We start from the raw sequence: 23,588 nt of genomic DNA, 5'->3' as shown, positions 1-23,588 counted from the left end.
AAAAATAAACACTCCAAAACTGCTACAATTTAAGGAATGTGTTTAGTGACGACATCAGATTCCTAATTGATGGAGAAAGGTCTGGTGGCATGAAAATCTGCTTCCAGGAGGTTGTCAAGTGTTTTCGCTCGACGATTCCATTGTTGTGTGGTTCGTTTAGCCCTTATTCCTGAAACTCGAATCCTAGCCCGGTATATCCCATTTTAGTTTTACACCATTGTGAACCTTATGACTTTTTTACTCTCAGATCGATGTTCTCGGCATTGAAAAATCTTCATAATCTAAATCACACGTGTACGTGTTGACATTTAAGAGATATACGGTCAAGAAAATGATGAGCAATGGTGATATATATGCGGATTAGACACCAAAAAACAAACACTAAAAAACGGCTACAACTTAAGGAATGTATTTAGTGACGACATCAGATTCCTAGTTAATGGAGAAAGGTCTGGTGGCAAGAAACGCTGCTTCCAGGAGGTTGTCAAGTGTTTTCGCTCGACGATTCCATTCTTGGGTGGTTGGTTTGGCCCTTGTTCCTGTAACTCGAATCCTAGCCCGGTATATCCCATTATATTTTTACACCATTGTGAACCTTACGCCTATTCTACTCTCAGATCGAGGTTCTCGGCATTGAAAAATCTTCGTAAACTAAATCACACATGTATATGTTGGCATTTAAGATATATACAGTCAAGAAAACCAAGAGCAATGGTGATATATATGCGGATTAGACGCCAAAAAAAAGCACTCAAAAAATGGCTACAATTTAAGGTATGTGTTAAGTGAAGGCATCAGATTCCTAATTAATGGAGAAAGGTCTGGTGACAAGAAAAGCTGCTTCCAGGAGGTTGTCAAGTGTTTTCGCTCGACGATTCCATTCTTGGGTGGTTGGTTTGGCCCTTGTTCATGTAACTCGAATCCTAGCCCGGTATATTCCATTTTAGTTTTACACCATTATGAATCTTACGCCTTTTTTACTCTCTGATCGAGGTTCTCAGCATTGAAAAATCTTCGTAAACTAAATCACACATGTATATGTTGACATTTAAGAGATATACAGTCAAGAAAATCAAGAGCAATGGTGATATATATGCGTATTAGACACTAAAAATAAACACTAAAAAAATGGCTACAATTTAAGGAATGTGTTTAGTGACGGCATCAGATTTCTAATTGATGGAGAAAGGTCTGTTGGGAAGAAAAGCTGCTTACAGGAGTTTGTCAAGTGTTTTCGCTCGACGATTCCATTCTCGGGTGGTTGGTTTGGCCCTCGTTCCTATAACTTGAATCCTAGCCTCGTATATCCCATTTTAGTTTTACACCATTGTAGACCTTACGCTTTTTTTACTCTCTGATCGAGGTTCTCGGCATTGAAAAATCTTCGTAAACTAAATCACACGTGTATATGTTGTCATTTAAGAGATATACAGTCAAGAAAATCAATAGCAATGATGATATATATGCGGATTTGACATCCAAAAATAAACACTCAAAAAATGCCTACAATTTAAGGAATGTGTTTATTGACGGCATCAGATTCCTAATTGATGGAGAAAGGTCTGGTGGCAAGAAAAGCTGCTTCCAGGAGGTTGTCAAGTGTTTTCGCTAGACAATTCCATTTGATGTGTGCAAAATGCAACATATAAATTACATCAATTGTGGTATAAAACTAACCGTTTTTTAGTACTATTGTTGGAAAAAGTGTTCTTTTGTCTTTCTTTTGTATTTTGAGGATTAAATGAGCTCAAATGAACAAAAGAAGCAAAAAGGCAGCTAAATCTAACATATATACCAGAAAAAGGAACAAACGTAGCATGCCCGACCCCTCGACAGCATCCACCCATGCAAAAACAAGAGAACAGAAGGCTGAATACGCCCCGTGCTCAATGAACACAGGGGCGTGCCCAAGTGTTTGCAGAAAAGACAAAGTTGTAGAAGCTTCTATCACCCACCACGGGGGCGTGCCCAGCGGACACGAGGCCGTGGTCAACTCTAAGATTCGCAGAAACTAGGAAAATATTGATAGTACAGATACACTTCTGCACGCGTGGGTCGTGCCCAGCGGACACGGGGGCGTGGTCAACTAATGTAGACAAACTGCAATTAATGAAGAAAGAGAAGATGGGTGGACACGGGGCCGTGTCAGGGCTTCTGTGCAGGCTATTAATAGGGGTGCTTGGCTCACTTGCAAATCATCCCTTGGCAAACCACCTCTCTCACACTTCGCCCACCCACCACCACCATCATAACCCACATCCACCACCATCATCCATCATAGAGTCTGTGTAGTAGTCTCAGGATACCAGATTGATCGTAAGAGTTCTTGACAATCAAAGGCCATGTTTGCCTAAGTCTCTTACATCACTTGGTGAAGACAAGGATTTAGTGTAATACTTTTTATTTTTAATCTTTTCGCACTTTTTATTTGGTTATGTATTAATGACTTTAATAACTAGTTTCTTATGTTGAAGGTGAGTCTTCCTTATCATTTGTCCGTGGTGTCTTGGCGTTATTTTACTGTCTATATAAAATAAAATATTTACCCATTCATATCTCCACGGTCTATATGGAGATATTCTGGTCGGGGTTAAGGGAGTGGTTTGGTAAGAGTCTTGCCTTGTTCAGTGTATAGATCCTGCAAGGACCTGGGTCAAGCTTAGTAGGATCACCTTCAATACCCACTGGTATTGGATGGAGGGGGTCCGAATTTCTTGATCCCCTCATATGTAAACTACTATTAATATATTAACCCGGCTACTTAGGACTGTATCCCTGCTGACTCAGACTACTTAGTCGAGTGTAACGTCACCTTCAAAAGAGGGGCCTACCACATTACGCGTTAATAACTTAATTAATTATCTTTCAATAATCCAACCCTTTAGGATTGTATCCTTGCTGACTTAAACTACTGGGTTGAGGGCAACATCACCTTCAAAAGATGGGCCTACTACAATAACTAAGATAATCTCTTAAAAAGTGCAAAAGTGCTGAAATAATCAAAGGTTACAATAAAGGCGAGTCGGATCCAAGTGATTCATCTTGTCTATCTGTTTTTTTTTTCAGCATTTCGTTTTTTTTTTATTTTCTAGTTTAAAACCTTTTTCTAAACTTTTGATTTGATTAGACGTTGAGGATAAACCGGTATTAAAAGCTCTTGTTTCCTTGGACGACCTCGGTATCTTACCAACACTAAACTACGCTCACGATGGGTGCACTTGCCCATATGTGTGTTTGGTGTTAGCAAATATCATGTTTTATAAATCTAAAACTTGACTAAAATGGTTAAAAAGGGCTAAAAATATAGTTAAAAATATATTACACCACACGCGCATCAAGTTTTTGGCGTCGTTTCCGGGGACACAAGGATTTTAGGAAAGTTAGGAATCAGCGGCCTAACCGTTTTCTCTTATTTTTCTATTTTTTTAGGATTTTTCATAATTTTTCAGTTTCTGCAGAGCTCAGCACGGGTCGTGCCTGGTCGAACACGTGCCGTGCCCCGCAGTGTTACTGGTAGTTTTTATTTTCCGAGTTACAGAGGGTTGAGCACGGGGCCGTGTCGGTGCAACACGGGGCCATGTCAAGCTCTCCAGTAATAGGGATCCGGAAAACAATTACTGTATCTCCGACCACGGGCCGTGTTCATCTGAGCACGGGGCCGTGGTGAAACTTCTGACCAACGTTCTTTTGTGTTTTTATTGCAGGACTTGGAACCCAGGCGCCACACCTGATTTTTCTACATAGTGTATGAGCTCCAGTTCTAGCAGCGACATAAAAGAACCGCTAGACGAACCCGAACGCTTTCTAAGAAAAAGACTTAAAGCTAAAAACCAAGAGAAAGTTTTGGGTGACCCACTTCCAATGGCGGATCAACGTACCCTCATGGATTACCTACGGCCCACTGTAGGTAATCTCGGCGCCGCTATCAATGCACCAAATGTCGAGGCCAACAACTTCGAACTTCAGCCGCATTTGATATAGATGCTCCAAAACTCCGCAACCTTCCATGGACTTGCGGACGAAGATCCCCATTTACATATTACCAATTTCTTGGAAATATGTGTTACCTTTCGGATCAATGGAGCATCAAAGGACGCCATACGCCTTCGAATGTTTCCATTATCATTAAAAGACTGAGCTAAGGCTTGGCTTAATACCCTCCCAGTTGGCTTGGTAAACACCTGGTATGAATTAGCCCAAAAGTTTTTATATAATTGTTTCCCTCCTGTTAAAACGGCTAAATTAATGACTGAAACTAATACATACTCACAAGAAGATGGGGAATCCTTATATGAAACTTGGGAAAGGTTCAAGGAGCTATTAAGAAAGTGTCCTCATCATGGTCTTGCGGTTTGGCAACAAGTATCTACTTTCTATAATGGATTGTTGCCACACACAAGACAAACACTTGACTCTAGCTCTGGGGGACTTTTAGGTAATCGTCGCCCAAATGAAATATATAATCAAATTGAGGAAATTTCTCAAACCAATTTTTAGTGGCACACTCCCCGAGGCAATAAATCTATTGCCCCGGGTGCCCATAAGGTTGACGAAAGCACTTCTTTACAAGCTCAAATCGAGGCCCTCTCTTCAAAAATCAAAAAGTTAGAAATGGCAAAAACGGCCTCAGTTATGGCTTATGAAGGGTGTGGTGGGCCACATGAAAATTTGAGTTGTATGAAAGAATTGGATAATCAAACAGAAACGGTAAATTACATAGATAATAGACCTAGGCCGTCGGGTCCTCCAACGGGTACCTACAACCAAGGATGGTGTAACCTCCCTAACCTTGGTTGGAGAGAACCCGGTAATATTAGTAACTAACAAAATCTAAACCAATGAACAAACTTTCAACAACCAAGAATCGAGTCACAAAATTTCTCTCAACAACAAGGGGACGAGAAAGGCTTGAAGATACCGTATCTTGCCTCATCTCCGAGACCGAAAAGAAAAACTCGGATCGATTTCAATAATTGGAATCAATTTTTAGAAATCAACAAGCTAGTATTCAAAACATTGAAAAACAATTAAGTCAAATAGCTCAAAATATCTCCTAGAGGGGGGTTACCAAGTAATACCAAAACCAACCCAAAGGCACAAGTACATCTCATCACATTGAGAAACCGTACTGTGGGTCCCGAGGAAGCTCCATTACCGTCAACTGAAAAGAGCCGATCTAGCCAAACCACAACTCCACCAACGCCCCAACAAGAGACGGCACCTCCACAAAATCAAGAGCCCACCAAGAATCCTCCGATTCCATACCCCGGTTCGTTAATTCACCAAAAGACCGATGAGCAATTCACAAAGTTCGAAAAATTGCTAAAACAATTGCATGTTAATATTCCATTTATTGAAGTCCTAATCCAAATGCCTAAATATTCAAAATTTATGAGGGACTTCCTTACTGACAAAAGGAAAATTGAATCATTGCAGTTAGTTAATTTAAGCGAAGAATGCTCCGCCTTACTACTCAACAAGCTCCCGCAAAAGAAGATTGATCCTGGAAACTTCACAATCCCTTGTCCAATTGGGGAATCCCTCATTCGCAATGCACTAGCCGACCTCGGGGCTAGCATAAACCTCATGCCCGCATCAATGTTCAACCGACTCCGCCTAGGAAAAACAAGCCCTAGAAAAATGAGCATACAACTCGCCGATAGGTCAGTCAAATATCCACAAGGTATCGCTGAAAATCTATTAGTCAAAGTCGGCGAATTCGTCTTCCCAGCCGACTTTGTCATACTAGATATTGAGGAAGATACCGAAGTACCACTCATCTTAGGAAGGCCAGTCGTAGCTACGGCCCACACAGTAGTAGACATGAATGGTGGAACACTAACATTGAGGATTGGGGACAAGGAAATGAAGTTTGGAGTTGGAAAGAGAGTAGAAGACGACGACCCGGTCAATTACATGAAGGTCATAGACTCAAGTTTGGATGATGTTCTCTGACGGTGCAACATGGGATGCAAAATATCCCACTTGGGTAACATATGACTGGCTTTGGGTCTAGCCAAGGACCCTTATAAACGTCGCGCACCACGGAGGTATTCCGCGGAACTATCCTTAGTTTAGCTTAGATTAATTTTTATGTTTTCAAGTTTAGTTTTAATTTTCAGGAATAAAACACACTCGGGCTGGTGAAGGATACCAAGGGAAACTTGAACCAACACTCCATGCACAAAAACAGAGCCACCCGACAATTTTTCTTCGTTACAGCAACTTCCGCACGGGACGTGCTCACCCAACACGGCCCATGGCTTCTGTTTCTTTTTAAAGATTTCTGTTATTGGCAATCTGAACATGGTGCCGTGCCCGAACACCACGGGCCCGTGTCCAGACGCCCAGTAACTTTAAATTTTGTTTTTAAACACACTTTTACACATACAATCAATCTAAAAACTTATTTTTGGGACACATTGAGGACAATGTGTAATTTAAGTGTGGGGGGGGGGAGATGCTAAAACCTTGAATTTTGCAAGTCCTAATCACAAGCCTTACACAAAACTCTATTGGAACCGCTAATCACCCCAAATTTTTTTCAAAAATTTTTCATTTTTTTACTTGTCTCGGTTTAATTTGGGAATTACAAGTTTTTAAAAAGGTTATATTTTTACAAATTTACAACCGATAGCGTCGTGATAAAAAGAAACAACATAAGAAAATTATTGTTGATGCATAGGATGTCTGTTGACTACGTCTGCATGAAGTCTTAGGTCAAGTTAGGTCAACACAGGGTCAAAAATGTCAAAATATGTATTGTTAGATGTAGGTTCGCTTATATGTCAAAGTAGTATATAGGTCCGCTCATAGGGTCTGATTCAGGTTCGCTTATAGTGCATTTAGGAGGTTCGCTTATGAGGTCCGCTCATATGGTGTCCATATGAGCGAACCACTGATGCCTTTGTATATGGTGATTGTTGAGGTTCGCTCATATGGTAAAAAATAGTGGTTCGCTCATAAAAACATTTGTTGATCCGCTTATTCAAACACATGTGTGGTCCGCTTATACGATCAACATTAGGTTCGCTCCAAATGCTTAAATCAGTGGTTCGCTCCAAAGTTTCAATAGTGGTTCGCTTTTGTGTCATCTTCTTTACGTGATTTTCTGAACATTAAAGGTTGTCGGAAACTAGGTGCATGTGCATATAATGAAGGCCAAATCACAATCGATGATGAAGTGTTTTTGTCTGCTAAGTGGTTGTTAAGGTCAAATCAGGAGAATCTGCTCATGAATGCTTCTTACATGTGTTGATTGAATTTCAAGACCACTCAAAGACTTGCGGCCCAATCACTGATTAACCTATTAATGTTGGACAAAGATTGCATGTGAAATAAAAGTGAGGTCCAATGAGAGTTTATGGATGATTTATATGTGCCGCCCATGTTGTCTAAATAGGTTGAATGTATAAAGTTGCCGCCAACTAATATATCGGCCCAATGAGAGTTCATGGGTGATATACATTTGCCGTCCATTTAGACAAGAATCCCAAGTTGGTGATATCATTTTGTGTGTTATTTAGCCCAAGCCAAAGTTTGATCATAGTGATATTGTTGGCTAAGTGGAGTGTATAGTCTATCTGTTATATTCATTGATCAAAGGCCCAATTCATCCTAAGCTCATATCTCGTGAACTTTTTGTTCAGACCCATTCATTCAGCGATCTCACATCATCAACATTGAAACAAATCCGCAAATCTTCGACAACGAGTCTTAGATCGATTTCATCAACACACTGTTTCATATTCAGTCTGTTTAAACTGATTGTTTGATTGTTGGTTTGCAGGTGACACGAGGCAATTTACAAGGTAATTCACAAATATAAGTTCATGGCGAAAGATGAACCTATTCCATGGAAAGACGAGCGTACGGAAGAGCAAAAGTATAGATACAGAAAAATGATTGCTGAATACAAGATCATTAGACTGTCTCGTATCTATTCGGAAGCAAAGCGAGCGGGAAGATGGGATCCGAAAAGGGAGTGTTATCTCGATGAGTATGGAAACATTGCGATCGATGACAAAACACTTGATATTGAAGCAATCATCAAGGAATACAAAGAAGAAGATGAGTATTGGCAGCACAAATGGTGGGGAACTCCAACTGAGAAAATGATAAAAGAAGAGAAAGAGAAGAAAGAGAAAGAGGAGAAAGAGATGAAAGAAAAAGAAGAGATTGAAAAAGTAAAGAAGGTTGATACGGGTTTGATCGATACTACGCAGGAGTTGACGGATGAGAACCTGGGAAAGATGGCTGACAAGGTGCTGGCTGCGAAAGCACTTGAGGTAGACCCTAATTCTGTTACTGAGCCAAAGGGGGCTGGTCAGTCAAATTGTGTCAACAAATGCGTCAGGTAACAAGATTGATGGAAATGCTGACTACAAAAATTGCACCAAACAATGCAATTTTTGTAGCACTGTCACGTACCTTAACAATGAGAAAATCAAGAATCTGACAACGAAAGTTAAAAGTGTTGAGGATCAGATTCTCGGTCGTGACAAAACTGTAAAAGCTTCAACCGAACGGATCAAAGAATTAACGGCTCAAATTGAACATGATAAAACTGAACGTGAGAAAATAAAATGTGAAAATGAAAAGTTAATTCTTGAAAACCGTCAGATTTCAGAAAAGTTTGAAAAACTTAAAACCATTGTGAAAGATAGTGATGATCGAAATGGCAAAACATTTAAAGAAAATGAACATCTGAGAGCTGTGGTGAGAATAAAAGAAGAATTAATTAACAACCAACTGGATGAAATTGCTAAACGGAAACTTAAAGTTCAAGAAGCTGAAATTGAAAATGAAAGAATTCAGTTGAAGTTAAACAACTATAGCTCAGCAAGCTTTGTTTTGCAGCATATTGTTCCTAAACCCATACGGAAAAACAAAGCTGGCGAGGATGTGTTTTCTGATGGAACGGGTGTAGGGTTTCACAAAGTTCCACCGCCAATTTTAGACAATTACACGAAAAAGCAGTCTAGTTTGTTGGAAATTGAGGAAGAAAGTGATGTTAAACTTCCTGAGAACATTGATGTCACGTTCACGTCTTCCAATGACGAGGGTGTCCAAAATGATGTGGTGAAAAGTGTGGTAGACAAAGTGCTTAAACCGGATTGTGACACTTCTGAGGAGGATGGGTGTTTCTTGGATAAATACATTCCGAAACAAAAGTCCAAGAACAACTTAGATGAAGAATCAAATCTTGTCATGTACAAGATGATGGGTTCGGATAAGTTGTTTTCGGATTCCGAGTTTCCGATAGAGAATGTTAATTTGAACAAATTGACAAATGTTTTTAAACTGGTCGAAGTGGAGTTGTCAGCTGTGAACAATCTGAGTCGAAAGAAAGACAGGGTTTACAACAAGAAAACTGGTTATCCACCACGTCTTTACAATAACAACAAAAACAATTGGTCGGGTGGTTATCAGGGGGGTAAACCATATCAGAAAAGAAATGTTCCAAACAAGAGGTGTGTCGAGAAGAAAAAGTTTGTGAACAGTTCGAGTTCATTGGCTGATGAAGAGAATGAAATTTTTTCAAAATCGAACAAAGAATTTTTTGAGAAGAGAGCTTCACAGGCTCAGTCTGAAGGCACGAGTCGGGTAGCTGATACTCGTACTTGTTTTAGATGTGAACAGGTTGGTCACATTGCATGAAAGTGTACATATGTGAAGCCTAAGACTGAAGCTGTGAAGGTTCAACAGAAGAAGGTTGATGTGAAGGGTAAAGCACTGATGTTTGTTGAGAAGAAGGTTGTTGAGAAGAAAAATGTTAAAATTGACAACTTAAAAGTGAAAAATGAACCCGTAAAGAAGTCGGTAATTAAAAATGACACATTTTACAAAAGGGTTGCAGTAACTCAACAGGTGTGGAAACCTAAAATTGAATCAAAAGTTGAGAAGAAAGTTTCAACTTCTGAGGTGAAAGAGGCTGAAGAGCCAATTACTGTTGACTATGATGCAAATTTTCCGCCTCTCAAGGCTAAAAATTTCAAAATTCAAATTGCTAGAGTCAAGGTTACACCTAAGGCTGATGAGGCCTGGGTGGACTCGATGTTTGACTAAATAGTTTGAATTGCCGGAGCTTCCTGGTTAGCGAAGCATGAATCGGCATCTTTCTTGAAGTTGTTTAAGTGATGATTTGTTATGTGCAGGATCTTCCAAAACTTGTATCCAGGTGGATTATGGATAGTGGAGCATCGAGACATATGACAGGGAAGACCGCGTTACTATATGATGTGAATAACATTAACGGTGGTTACGTGGGTTTTGCGGGTAATCAAGGAGGAAAGATCATAGGTGAAGGAACGTTATCAAATGGCATCGTAACATTTGAGAGGGTTAACTACATCGCTGAGCTGGAGAACAACATGCTGAGTATCTCCCAGATCTGTGACAGGATGTATACTACTCATTTCACCGACAAAGAATGTTTGATCTTGAAACCGGGATTTGTGATACCTGAGGAATGGATCATCATGAGGGCACCAAGAGTCAATAATCTGTACGTGTTGGACATGAGCGTCGCTACTACAACCACGGGTCAGGCTCATTGTTTTATGTCTAGAGCAACAGAAAAAGAGTCAAGATTATGGCACTGAAAAATGGGGCATATTCACCTAAGGAATATGAATCACTTGGTGCATAAGGATTTGGTGACAGGAGTGCATGTCAAAGGTTTTCATCTAGAAGGGGAGTGCATAAGTTGTGTCAAAGGCAAACAGAAGAAAAAGTCACACCCTACAAAGCAAGTCAATTCAGTTTCAAGATCTTTGGAAAGACTTCACATGGATTTGTTTGGTCCAGTGAATGTCAAGAGTATAACAGAAGATTCCTACTGTTTGCTCGTGACTGATGATTATTCCAGATTTTCTTGGGTTATGTTTTTAAAATCAAAAGACGAAACGTTTGACAGCCTGATGGCGTTGTTTAAAAGAATTGAGAATTTGTACCAGAGGCCGATTTGTAGAATTCGAAGTGATAATGGTAATGAGTTCAAAAACAGTAATATGGAAGAATTTTGTGATGAAAGAGGTATACTGCATGAGTTTAGTGCTCCGTACACTCCGCAGCAGAATGGAGTAGCAGAACGCAAAAACCGGACGCTAATCGAGACAGCCAGAACGATGCTTGTAGACTCTAAGTTACCAATTAATTTCTGGGCTGAAGCTGTTTCTGCTGCATGCTATACTCTCAACAGAGTTCTTACTGTAAAGAAGTTCAACAAGACGTGTTTTGAGCTAATCAATAACCGCAAGCCGAATTTGAAGTATCTTGAACCATTTGGATCTCCCTGTACGGTGATAGAGCCTAATGGAAAGTTTGGTCCGAAGAGCATTGAGGGTATCTTTGTTGGCTATTCAAGTCCTACACGGCGTGTCTTCGTTCCAAGCGAGAAGCGGATTATTGAAGCAGCAAATGTTGAATGTCAAGGTTACACTATGCCGCCACAGAATCCTGGTGATTCATAGCGTTATCATTATGACAAACTTTGGGATTCGTTTGACATGAGAGAAGAATCAGAGGAAGAAGAAGATTTCTTTGATGAGCTGGATATTTTGCGATAGTATGAGTCGCAGCTCAGGTTCCCAGCAGAGTATTCTGGAAGACCTCGGGAAACTTCAAATGACGATGAAGCAGGTTCTAGTAATGGTGGTGAAAATGATGATGAAGTTGCTCCTGGTAATCAGTCGGAGGTGAATGATGATCAAGAAGCTGATAACATGCCAGTATTTGACCATGGTGATTCAGATCTTGAGGGGGAGCAGATCCAGTTGTCAAGTCAAACAAACCAAGTTGGTGAACAAGATGCAGAGCAAAATGTTACTAATCTGGAGGGAAATGTAGATGTTCCAAGCGAAGTGATGCCGCGAACTCTTTCTTATCATCCAGAGGAGTTGATCATAGGAGAATTGCAATTGGGCGTTCGCACGAGACGTCAAATTGACCAGGGCTTAACATGTTTTTATTCTACAGTAGCACCTTTACAAACTGAATTTTCATTAAGTTGTTTTATCTCGCAGGTCGAACCGAGAACTTACAAAGAGGCGCTTACTGAAGACTCTTGGTCATAGCGATGCAAGAAGAGTTAAGTCAGTTTGAAAAATTGGGGGTGTGGAAGTTAGTTGATTTGCCGGATGGTCAAAGGAAAATCAATACAAAATGGGTTTTCAAATGTAAGAGGGACGATAGAGGAGTGGTTGTAAGGAACAAAGCTCGACTCGTTGTTCAGGGTTTAGTCAACAGGAGGGGATTGATTTTACAGAAGTCTATGCTCCTGTCGCTCGTCTAGAGGCTATCAGAATTTTCCTAGCATTTGCATCTTGGAAGAATTTCAAAGTATATCAGTTAGATGTTAAATCAGCATTTCTTTATGGGAAGGTCAAAGAGGAGGTTTATGTTGGTCAGCCGCCGGGCTTTACTGACCCAATCCACAAGAACAAAGTTTATCTGCTGGACAAAGCGTTGTATGGTCTACATCAGGCGCCGAGAGCCTGGTACGAGACTTTGTCTCAACACCTACTCGCTAACCAGTTCATACGTGGAAAAGTGGATGCCACTCTCTTCACTAAAGTCGTTGATGGTCATCTTCTGATAGTACAAATTTATGTGGACGATATAATTTTTGGGTCAACGAATGAGAAATTGTGCAAAGATTTCGAACAGGTGATGAAGCAGAAATTTGAAATGTCATCAATGGGGGAGATGAAATTCTTTCTGGGTCTACAAGTTGAACAACTTCCCGAGGGAATTTTCATTCATCAAACGAAGTACGTGCATGATATTCTAGAGAAATTTGGAATGTCAAGTTCTACTCCAGCTGCTACCCCACTTGCGACTAATCATGGGATTCACCCAGATCTCATCGGCGACAGGGCTGATGAAACGTTCTACCGTTCCATGATCGGTTCTTTGATGTATCTGACTGCTTCACGTCCTGACATCATGTACCCAACGTGCCTCGCAGCAAGATTTCAGTCTAACCCGAGAGCATCGCACATGATTATTGTCAAAAGGATATTTCGGTACTTGAAAGGCACACCCACATTGGGGTTGTGGTATCCTAGGAAAGGCGATTTTACGCTCGAAGGGTATTCCGATTCGGATTTCGGATGCTGCAAAGTCAACGCGAAATCAACAACTGCAGGATGCCAGTTCTTTGGTCCTAGATTGGTTACCTGGCAGTGTAAGAAACAAACATCTGTGGCGCTATCTACATGTGAAGCGGAGTACGTTTCTGCTAGCAGTTGCTGCTCTCAGATCCTGTGGATACAGCAACAGATGCGCGACTACGGTTTGCAGTTTCTTAACACACCTCTGTTTGTTGATAATGAGGCCGCAATTAATATAACTAAAAATCCAGTACATCACGCTAAAACTAAACATATAGAAATTCGCCATCACTTTATTCGCGATTGTTTCGAGAAAAAGTTGATACGAATTGAGAAAATCCACACTGACGAACAAAAAGCTGATTTGCATACCAAAGCTTTTGATAAAAACCGGTTTCAATATTTGTTAAAACTTAATGGTATGAAATTGCTTTCGGTGTCGGATGGAATTGTGAGCGTTGATGAGAGTACTGTTGCGGATGAAGATGAGAGACAATCTGCGATGGTTTGTCGATTTTTTACGTGTTTTGGTATTTAGGGGGAGATAGATAGTTGTACATAGTTTATTTTCAGAAAATACAAAAACAGTAAAAAATGCAAAAATACAAAAACATGATAAAATTGAAAAAGAGCTTGTGTATATAGGGAAAATGATTGTACATCAGCTAGACAATTACAGTATGCTAAAGATTTGGAAAGTCTAAATGAATTAAACAATCTTACTAACGATGTGTCGATAGGTTTTCGCACACTTAGTAAATTTATTCGAGATATAAACCTAAAATTTCAAACTGGTGAAATTCGTGGGGAACACTACTTGGATATATAGGTAACCCCTGAAATCTCGTTTGAAAGGTCCCATATTCTGAGATACTAGGTCTTTATACTCAGTGATATCTGGGGTATTATTCCGGGACTTCTGTTGTATGGAAGTACTGACCTAGTCCCCGAATAATACTTTCTGCAAAATGCTTGAAATATAGCATCACCCTCAGCAAGCTGATGAAACAATAAAATTGATAGTCGCTGCTGTTGTAATGCTAAAAGATCCTCTAAAGGGGACACACCAAAAGTCGAGCCGTCATCTCTCTGCTGAACGGAAGTTCTGACCTGAGCTCTCACGGTTTCGCATCTAACCCCTTACAGATATCATCTGTGGTATACTCACCTGTAAGACTGAATATCTGGGATTCTGGATACGGGAGTATATTCAAGAGGTGGGACACATGAATTGAACTAAGTTCTAAGACACTTAAACGGTATCCTGAATAGATTGAAGTTTGTGTGAGAATTTAAGATGGATCAGTATATCGTTAATCGAGGTGAATTGTTTAAGTCTGAAAATGTAATGTAGCTTAACGGTACTAGTAATTTGTCTAAAAAGCTGATATGATTCCCTGACACGCTCGCCAAAAATAAATCTGTAAATAGTTTACTTTTCTGCAATTTAAGTTTTCTGTTATTTCATTTCTTAGTTTAGATCACCTTAAAATCCAAAAAGATTTTATTTCTGCTTTATTTTAGACAAACCAGAGTGGAAAGTTGATTGTCGGATTCTTGAAAGATGAAGCAGATGCAGGAGATTCTGAGCTGAAGTTCGAGGAGAGCTTACATTGTTAGAAGTTTGATTGTTTTCTATGTCACAAACAAGTTCATTAACTTCATACTTGTTCTTTTCAGAAAAAGTTGAAAATGTTTTTACTAAATAAGTTTGATTCGTCAAAAGATCAACCAGGGTCATTAAATTGAACTTGGTAGATTAATCAAGTGATCAGGGTCATTAATTTAAACCTGAATACTTGAGTGGATGTTTATAACTGATTGAGTGTGAGTTTTATTGATTGAAAAGATAGATTGTGACATTATTGGTTGAGCAATAGGTTTGGAGACTTCATTATTCCCAACGGAGGCAAATTGTCAAAACTTGAACCAGATATCTCAAGATCCCAGCATACTGAGAGGGGGAGTCTATGAAAGGGGGAGTCTGGATCAACAGCTAATGGGAAGTTTGAAGATAGAGCTAGGAGACAATCCTGGAACCTGTAAAGAATGCTTACGAGGAGAAGACAGAGTTGGAGAAAAGATCAAGACCGAAGACTCTGGATCTGAAGACTGATAAAGACTACGTCAACATCCAAGGTGGAGTCTGTTGATGCATAGGATGTTTGTTGACTACATCTGCATGAAGTCTTAGGTCAAGTTAGGTCAACACAGGGTCAAAAATGTCAAAATATGTATTGTTAGATGTAGGTTCGCTTATATGTCAAAGTAGTATATAAGTCCGCTCATAGGGTCTGATTCAGGTTCGCTTATAGTGCATTTAGGAGGTTCGCTTATGAGGTCCGCTCATATGGTGTCCATATGAGCAAACCACTGATGCCTATATATAGGTTGTTCATTTGAGCGGATCTAGGAGGCGTGATTGTTCTCTGGAGCGAAACTCTGTCAAAATCTTGTTAGAAAGCAATAAAAGCAGTGGAATTGAAAGGACGAGCTGTTGTAACCTTGTATACTCTGTTTCCGCCTTTGTATATGAGGATGAGCTACCTTGACTGACTTTTCGGGTCAAAACAACGGTCCAACAATTATGAAACGACATGACAAATCTAATTAAAATTAGATTATATATACTTGATCACATAAAACCCATTCCCACAAAAAGTGAGTTTTGAGCCTTTATTGAGCATACAAATATACATCTTTAAACTAAATGCTCATTTTTCGTTTCTTGTGTGAATAGTCGATTGGTTTCTTACAACACTAGAACTTGCCACGACGATTCATTCTCGGTCCTTACCAACGTAAACCCGAGTAAATAAATGATGGCGGCATTAGGACTAACCCTTTTTTATTTCTACACCATTATTTTTCCTTTTTTTTACCACCTACCTAAAATCCCCCTCGTTAACCCCTTTGAGCCTAAACCTTTTCATTTCTTAACCCACAAAACAAACACCCTTTTACCCACCAAAACCCTTTTTCATTTTAAACTCTTTATTTTAGTAAAAAGCTCGGTTTTTCATATGACATTCCTTATCAAAAAAAAAAAAAAGAGAGAGAGAGAAAAAATATATATGATGATGATGAAACCAAGAAATAAAACAAACAAGTTCATCAAAAAGAATTTTGTTTAAAGAATTGCTTCATTAAAATAAAAAGTTATGGAAAAAAATAAAAGTCTTGCGAAGACCGACGCTTTTTACGCCTTTCGCCCTTTTCTACATAACCAATAACCCAACCACCTACCTTTAACCCAAGCCTAACCCTTCCCCAAAGTCCTCTTGATATCTACAATGGTTTATAGTTAAAAAGGAGGAGGATTGATTGCTTGGCAAGCATATGGTAGAAGTAAGTTTCATGCCGGTCTCGAGTGTTTTACAAAAATACATCTTCGGCTGAGTGTTGAGTGATCTCCCGTGAGGTATGTGAACTTGTATATAAATGGAATTTTAAAAAGGCATGATATGCCCAAATAAATAATTTCTCTTATGTAAATGTTCTAAATAAATCATGACGAATAGGATTGTAAATAAAATAAAAATAAAACCTAATAAAAATCTTGGAATCCCGACACTCTATGACAAGCCCAAGAAACCTTCTCTTCTACCCATTCCATTTGGGAGTGTAAAGCCACATTATAAAGAGTTTTGCTTGAGGACAAGCAAAGATTCAAGTGTGGGGGTGTTTGATGTGTGCAAAATGCAACATATAAATTACATCAATTTTGGCATAAAACTAACCTTTTTTTAGTACTAATGTTGGAAAAAGTGCGCTTTTGTCTTCCTTTTGTATTTTCAAGATTAAATGAGTTCAAATGAACAAAAGAAGCAAAAAAAGCAGCTAAATCTAAAATAAATACAACAAAGGAATAAACATAGTATGCCTGACCCCTCGACAGCATCCTCCCAAGCAAAAATAAGAGAACAGAAGGCTGAACACGCCCCGTGCTCAATGAACACGGGGGCGTGCCCAAGTGTTTGCAGAAAAGACACAGTTGTAGAAGCTTCTATCACCCACCATGGGGGCGTGCCCAGCGGACACGGGGCCGTGGTCAACTCTAAGATTCGCAGAATCTAGGAAAATCTTGATTGTATAGATACGCTTCTGCACACGGGGTCGTGCCCAGCGGACACGGGGGTGTGGTCAACTAATGAAGACAAACTCCAATTAATGAAGAAAGAGAAGATGGGTGGACACGGGGCCGTGTCCGGGCTTCTGTGCAGGCTATAAATAGGGGTGCTTGGCTCACTTGCAAATCATCCCTTGGCAAACCACCTCTGTCACACTTCACCCACCCACCACCACCATCACAACCCACATCTACCACCAACATCCATCATCTATCATAGAGTGTGTGTAGTAGTCTCGGGATCCAAGATTGATCGTAAGGGTTCTTGACAATCAAAGGCCATGTTAGCCTAAGTCTCTTACATCACTTGGTGAAGACAAGCATTTAGTGTAATACTTTTTATTTTTAATCTTTTTGCACTTTTTATTTGGTTATGTATTAATGACTTTAATAACTAGTTTCTTATGTTGATGGTGAGTCTTCCTTATCATTTGTCCGTGGTGTCTTGGCGTTATTTTACTGTCTATTTAAAATAAAAGATTTACACCATTCATATCTCCACGGTCTATATGGAGATATGTTAGCTACCTGGTCAGGGGTTAAGGGAATGGTTTGGTAAGAGTCTTGCCTTGTTCAGTGTATAGATCCTGCAAGGACCTGGGTCAAGCTTAGTAGGATCACCTTCAATACCCACTGGTATTGGATGGAGAGGGTCTGAATTTCTTGATCCCCTCATATGTAAACTACTATTAATATATTAACCCGGCTACTTAGGATTGTATCCCTGCTGACTCAGACTACTTAGTCGAGTGTAACGTCACCTTCAAAAGAGGGGCCTACCACATTACGCATTAATAACTTAATTAATTATCTTTCAATAATCCAACCCTTTAAGATTGTATCCTTGCTGACTCAAACTACTGGGTTGAGGGCAACGTCACCTTCAAAAGATGGGCCTACTACAATAACTAAGATAATCTCTTAAAAAGTGCAAAAGTGCGGAAATAATCAAAGGTTACAATAAAGGCGAGTCGGATCCAAGTGATTCATCTTGTCTATCTGTTTTTTTTTATTTTTATTTTCAGCATTTAGTTTTTTTTATATTCTAGTTTAAAACCTTTTTCTAAACTTTTGATTTGATTAGACGTTGAGGATAAACCGGTATTAAAAGCTCTTGTGTCCTTGGATGACCTCGGTATCTTACCAACACTAAACAACGCTCACGATGGGTGCACTTGCCCATATGTGTGTTTGGTGTTAGTAAATATCATGTTTTATAAATCTAAAACTTGACTAAAGTGGTTAAAAAGGGCTAAAAATATAGTTCAAAATATATTACACCACACACGCATCACCATTCTTGGGTGGTCGGTATGGCGCTTGTTCCTGTAACTCGAATCCTAGCCCGGTATATCCCATTTTAGTTTTACACCATTGTGAACCTTACGCCTTTTTTACTCTCTGATCGAGGTTCTTGGCATTGAAAAATCTTTGTAAACAAAATCACACGTGTCTATGTTGACATTTAAGAGATATACAGTCAAGAAAATCAAGAGCAATGGTGATATATATGCGGATTAAACATAAAAAAACACTCAATAAATGGCTACAATTTAAGGAATGTGTTTAGTAACGGCATCAGATTCCTAATTGTTGGAGAAAGGTCTGGTGGCAGTAAAAGCTGATTCCAGGAGGTTGTCAAGTGTTTTAGCTCAATCATTCCATTCATGGATGGTTGGTTTGGCCCTTTTTCCTGTAACTCGAATCCCAGCCCGGTATATCCCATTTTAGTTTCACACCATTGGGAACCTTACACCTTTTTTACTCTCTGATCTAGGTTCTCGATATTGAAAAATCTTCGTAACTAAATCACACGTGTATATGTTGACATTTAAGAGATATACAGTTAAGAAAATCAAGAGCAATGGTGATATATATGCAGATTAGACACCAAAAAAATAAACATTCAAAAAATGTCTACAATTTATGGAATGTGTTTAGTGACGACATCAGATTCCTAATTGATGGAGAAAGGTCTGGTGGCAAGAAAAGCTGCTTCCAGGAGGTTATCAAGTGTTTTCGCTCGACAATTCCATTCCTGGGTGGTTGGTTTGGCCCTTGTTCCTGTAACTCGAATCCTAGCCTGGTATATCCCATTTTATTTTTACACTATTGTGAACCTTACACCTTTTCTACTCTCAGATCGAGGTTCTCGGCAATAAAAAATCTTCGTAAACTAAATCACACGTGTATATGTTGACATTTATGAGATATACAGTCAAGAAAATCAAGAGCAATGGTGATATATATGCGGATTGGACACAAAAGAAATAAACACTCAAAAAATGGCTACATTTTAAGGAATGTGTTTAGTGACGACATGAGATTCCTAATTGATGGAGAAAGGTCTAGTGGCAAGAAAAGCTGCTTCCAGGAGGTTATCAAGTGTTTTCGCTCGACGATTCCATTCTTGGGTGGTTGGTTTGGCCTTTGTTCCTGTAACTCAAATCCTAGCCTGGTATATCCCATTTTAGTTTTACACCATTGTGAACCTTACACCTTTATACAGTCAAGAAAATCAAGAGCAATGATGATATATATGCGGATTAGACACCAAAAAATAAACACTTAAAAATGGCAACAATTTAAGGAATGTGTTTTGTGACGGCATCAGATTCCTAATTGATGGAGAAAGCACTTGTGGCAAGAAAAGCTACTTCCAGGAGGTTGTTAAATGTTTTTGCTCGACAATTCCATTCTTGGGTGGTTGGTTTGGCCATTGTTCCTTTAACTCGAATCCTAGCTGTCACACCCCGATATTTCCACGTAGTTGATATCATCATTGACAATTTATCACAGTTTAATACACAACGGAAGCAAAAGATAACAACATTACAAACCGATGAAGAGTAATATCAAGTATTACAAAAACGGTTGTAAAAGATCCACAGGCGGATCAAATTTAAAAGGATCATTGTTCAACAGATTCTTAACATCTAAGCTTGCAAGACTCTTTATTGATGCTAGGAGAAGCCAGCCTATTTCGATTAGTACCTACACTTAACCTTTTGGGAAATACGTCAGTTTTCACTGGTAAATGCAATTAACCGACTCATTTTGAAAACGTTTAAGAAATTTGCTTTGAATGCACAAGGCACAAAATATCTTATATAACTTGGGATAATTATTTAAAAATAAACTTGTTAAAGAATTACATGTTTATTATACGTTCAGTAGCCCGGGCTGAATACCGGGTTAAAGATTAATAGACACGCCACATAATAAATCCCACGGCGAGTTATTCTCGAACAGGTGGGTATATTATTTTTACATACGTACTGGCAGGTGTATGCCTACACCCCGTGCTTATGTCGTGGCCATGTCAATGAATGAGCCGAGGATATCCAGGACATGGTCATTAACCCCCCCCCCCCCCCAAAGGCTTAAAACAAACAAAACAGATTAACGAGTCATCTCAATATATTAACCTTCATATGATTAAAAATTCAATGCCCGACCAAGCGGTATTTTATATACCGTACCCCAAGCCCGTATAGGGAAAATAAGTTAAAAGTATTTACCTAAGCAAATTATTCAAATTTATCCCAGCCGTATAAATCAGCAAGTGCAAAGTATCTTTTACTGGGCTCCTAAATCTAGAACGAAGGTTTTAATAACCTATTAGATTCCTAACGGGTCTTACTTAAGCCTAAACTTAGACCGGTTAATTTTAAACGAAGATATACGGTTCAAAACGCAAGATTAAGCGAAGACCGGATTAGAATGTGGTTTAGACCCGACTAGTTTAAAGACTTGTATAACTTGGGTAAACTAAACACATTCTGGATTTTGAGATAAAAATGATAAGGTTTGACCCGTTTCGGTCAATTTATGCAAACTAGTTACATAAACCGAACCGAACGTGAAAATGCATAACGGGTAACCATAAGAGTCATATATAGGTTTCCTAAGTTAATATGCTTTAAATATGTTGTGATATCAGTAAGATACCTTCCATTATGCCCAAAACGAAATTATGAACCGAAGGGGCATTTTGGTATGATTAGTAAAAATACTTAATTTAATAAGTTATATCAGTAGGGTATTGCATATATGTGAAATTTATCATTTATAACCAAATTATGCACCGAAGGGGCATTTTGGTAATTTCACATAAGCTTTAAAGGTCAAATCTGGAAATCTGAGTTAAAGAATTTTGCTTACTGCTAAAGTATAAAAATTTACTTAAAACATCAGTTGGTATTAAGTCTTATATGTTTAAAATAGTTTTAACTAATACTATGTGTTTTAAACGCGTAAAAAGTCGCTTCTAAGCGATTTTCGGGTTATGTAAGAAAAGCTGATATTTTTATCATTCCAGAAGGCTTAAAATATTTTATTTATCATATAAAATCAGTAGTAAAAAGTTTGGTATCAAAATGTTATGTAAAACTCATTTTATTGGCAAAAAGGGTATAACCGACCATTACCGAATTAAAGTAAGAACCCTATGTTATGCTCAGCTTAAAAATAAATAAAAATCTTCAAAAATCCCAAAATATTATATTACATCAGTGGGTAAAAAGATTGGTGTCAAAATTTGGGTTTAGATAGGCTATATTCTAATAATGCCGTTTAATTAATAAAAAGCTTTCAATTTACACTATTGAGCATAACTCCTAATCTAGACCTCAAACTGTTGTCAAATTTTTTGGACAAGTTTATAAATTAGTAACAAAGGCTTTTGTCCTCTCACATTTTCAAAAATCTCGTTTTAAGGTCAAAAGGGCATAATGGTCAACATTTAAGCATATAACGGAAACATGCAAATGAATCGGATAATTTAGGAACCAAGTTGTATAATCACAGAGGGTTATACTAACATATAACCTGGTCCTAATGGAACTCTAAGGCATGTCTAAACTACGCTAAATCGGGTCAGAACTGAAAGTCAAAGCAAACGTCTACTTTTGCGACTTTTGGTTCCAAATCGAGCCTAAACTTGAAATTGTCGGGTTGAACATGCTTAGACATGTTCTTACATCAATTACCAAGTTATACAAGTGATAAAACAGGTTTCATGGCTTCTACATTGTTAATTATGTGTTTACTTGAAAATTAGCTTTCTGTTGACTTTTTAGTATTAGGTTTGACCCGACATTTGACCAAGTTAGGGTGATAATCAGTAGGTGCCTTCTTAGGGCTTTATTACCTACATAATTACCAACTTATAGCGACTTTTAATTTAACTAATGACTGGACCATTAGTGATTAATCACTAAGTCAAACCTTAATTACGATAAGTTTGACTTGTGGTCTCTAAACTAATTAAAACTAAAATTAGGAGGTTAAGGACACTTACAATGGTCCTAAGCACGATTTTAGAACTTAAGGAAACTTGTTGAAGACCAGAGAGCTCCAGAGATTGATATGTGAATGATTTTGAAAGTGAGCAAATGAACTAGTGCATCAAGAACTCTTATATAGGACACCAAAACTCATGAGATTTTTACACACAAGTCTATAAGTGATCTCTGATGCATTCCAAGTGTCCCTATACTGTAAAAACCAGTTACAAAGCCCCCGGTATCGACTTAAAAGCTTACTAAGGCGATGAAACAGCCTTAACCTGCAGCTGTTCATTTTTAACTGCCAGCGACAGTCTTACGAACCGTAAGCAAAAACTCATATGGTCCGCATCCACTTCTTACGGACCGTAAGCCAATACTGATGCGGTCCGCATCCGACTCTAATTTCGATTACCCAGTTACACCCTTACGGACCGTAAGCCTAGGCTCATACGGTCCGTATCCGATGACCAGAAGACAAAAAGTTGTAAACTTTTAGGCTTTGACCATGCAACTTTGATAACTTCGAATCTTATGTCTTCTTTTCAGTAGAGGGACCATATAGTCAGGCCTTGCATGTCCTTGCATGTGTTGTTATGCACTTGAGAATTCTTGGACTTCAAGAAGGCTTTTAAATGAAGTTTTGTCGTAAATGTACATAGAATCCCATTCTTTGCAATTTGAATTATTTACCATGTTAGTTAACCGGATTTAAATGTACATCAGATATTTATAAAATATAATAAGGTTTGGGATTTATAAAAAAGGTCACTCAGAGGTATTAATTAACATGTTGACACTTTTAATCCTACCATATATCTTTCAACTTGATCCGGGTTTATAACACGTTTACCTTCCATGACACGTGTCTTTATAATATTGGTCATGATTTTTACGAGGTGTTACATCCTCACCCCCTTAAAAGAAATCTCGACCTCGAGATTTACTGAAATAAATGAGGGTACTTCTGCTTCATTGTGGACTCAACCTCCCACGTATACTCTGGACTTCTAAGGGCATCCCATTTAACCTTCACTATCGGCACGTGCTTCCTTC

The 23,588-nt window shown here is 38.8% G+C and overlaps 1 non-coding gene across 1 annotated transcript; it reads right to left on the bottom strand.

The window, feature by feature from the left end:
- Window positions 1–4,239: 4,239 nt before the first annotated feature.
- Window positions 4,240–4,346, bottom strand: LOC118486896. Its single transcript, XR_004880062.1, has one exon. It is a non-coding gene; the product is annotated as a small nucleolar RNA R71 (small nucleolar RNA).
- Between the last annotated feature and the right edge of the window lie 19,242 nt (window positions 4,347–23,588).

The sequence above is a fragment of the Helianthus annuus genome, chromosome 14 (genome assembly GCF_002127325.2).
Source record: "Helianthus annuus cultivar XRQ/B chromosome 14, HanXRQr2.0-SUNRISE, whole genome shotgun sequence".
NCBI classification, from domain to species: domain Eukaryota; kingdom Viridiplantae; phylum Streptophyta; class Magnoliopsida; order Asterales; family Asteraceae; genus Helianthus; species Helianthus annuus.
The sequence above is the reverse complement of the archived record's forward strand: the minus strand, read 5'-3'. Positions and strand labels throughout refer to the sequence as shown.